General features: G+C 35.4%; 1 pseudogene; it reads right to left on the bottom strand.

Moving 5' to 3' along the window:
- Nucleotides 1-820: 820 nt before the first annotated feature.
- On the bottom strand, nt 821-1,782 carry LOC110289058 (annotated as a pseudogene).
- Between the last annotated feature and the right edge of the window lie 259 nt (nt 1,783-2,041).

Raw genomic sequence — 2,041 nt, 5'->3', positions numbered from 1 at the left:
ACAGAACTCGATAACTTGTCTAAATAGATGGAAAAATTGACTGTGGGGTGAAGGGCCACAATCATCCACCCATCCACTACCTTCTTCTTTAAAAGAGAGAGAACATTTTAGAAGGATACTGAATATTCCAATAACTATAGTACAATGAAGTCTATGGAATAATGTGTCTTCAATACATGGCAGAAAAGTGAAATTGAATATCTCAAAAATATAGTCTTCTCAAAAGAGTCTAAAAAGCAAAAACAAAAACAAAAAATAACACCCAACATATCAGTGTAGTTGGGGGAAATCTCAGGGACCTCATTACTAGATTGAGAAATAGGGACATTCATAATTACTGAGAAGAGAGTCCGTTTTTCTATGGGTATATATGAATGAAAGTAAAACAGTCCATTAATTTGAGAGACAGCAGGGGGTTAATGGGAGTGGCTAAAGGGGGATGAGAAAAATGATGTAATTAGAGCACTTACATATCAAATTCTCAAAAATCAATTGAAAATGTATAAAATAATATCATTTGCTGTAATTAACAATGATATTTAACAATTTAAATTAATATTTACAAATGTGAAGAAAAACTTATATACCATGATGGGCTATCACCTATGGGCATAATGATTCATGTTTTCCTTATTTTGTTTATATTGTTGATTCTTAGAAACATATGACATATTAGGTACTTAAGTTTAAAGTGAAATTTGTAACAGTTAATGTTATCAAAGATCCTAGCAAATGAGTAATAATAATGACAGGAAAGGTAAAATAAACAGTATCAAATCAATTGATGTACTCTAGATAATTTTCCTCTAAGAACTATTATTTATGTGACTTCTGACCGCATGAATTTTTTTTTCTTTCAAGTATTTTCTTCAGTGCAACTGAAACATCCTTATTCCTTAGGCTGTAGATCAAGGGGTTCAACATGGGTACAACAATAGTGTAAAACACAGAAGACACTTTCCCTTGGTCCATCGAACTCACTTGTGATGGTTGTAAGTACATGAATGCAGCAGAACCATAGAAGATGGCAACAGCAGAGATGTGGGAACTGCAGGTGCTGAAGGTTTTGGACCTGCCCTCACTGGAGCGAATGTGGAATATGCTGGCAATAATGAAGAGGTAGGAAGTAATAATGATCAGTGTTGGAGCAAAGATATTCAGTGTACCAAAAAATAAAATCAACATTTCATTGATATAGGTATTAGAGCATGCAAGCTTCAAGAGGGGGAGAATATCGCAGAAATAGTGATTGATCACATCTAATTTGCAAAACTGAATCCTTGTCAGGACTCCTGTATGAACTGATGCACAGAACACAGCATAAATATACACTCCTGAAATCAAGGAAATGTAAATCTGATTGGACATGGTTACAGTGTAAAGCAAAGGGTTACAAATGGCAACATAGCGGTCATATGCCATTGCAGCTAATGTGTAGCACTCTGCAGCCCCAAAAATGATGAAGAAGTAGAGCTGAGCCATGCATCCAAGGTAGGAGATGAGGTTCTTCTCTGTCAGAAAGCTCACCAGCATTTTAGGGGTAATAACTGTGGACTGACAGAAGTCAATGAAGGACAGACTGCTGAGAAAATAGTACATGGGTGTGTGCAGATGGGAACTGATCCCAATCAGTGTGATCATGCCCAGGTTCCCTACCACAGTGATCAGATATATTCCTGTGAAGAGCAGGAAGAGTGGCAGCTGGAGTTCTGGCTTCTCTGAGAGCCCAGCCAAGAAGAATTCAGTCACTGTGCAGTGGTTTCCTGATATCATATCCTCCATTCTGATCCTGAAGGAGTGAAAGTATAGTAAAGTTATTAGGGTGAATATTTTATTCTTTCTCACGTATGTACATAAAGTACCTATATAAATTATCTGCCATCGGACTCCTTTGCCCTGTATATAATAGCTTTAACTGTATTATCTTTGATAAAGTATTTATTACTATTATTTTTAAGCATATATTTAAAAATTAAGAATGAATTTCATAAAAAACACTATCACTATATTACAGTTTTCAAAAATGTTGTGATTTCAAAGT

The sequence above is a fragment of the Mus caroli genome, unplaced genomic scaffold (genome assembly GCF_900094665.2).
Source record: "Mus caroli unplaced genomic scaffold, CAROLI_EIJ_v1.1 scaffold_14960_1, whole genome shotgun sequence".
Lineage (NCBI taxonomy): Eukaryota > Metazoa > Chordata > Mammalia > Rodentia > Muridae > Mus > Mus caroli.
The sequence above is the reverse complement of the archived record's forward strand: the minus strand, read 5'-3'. Positions and strand labels throughout refer to the sequence as shown.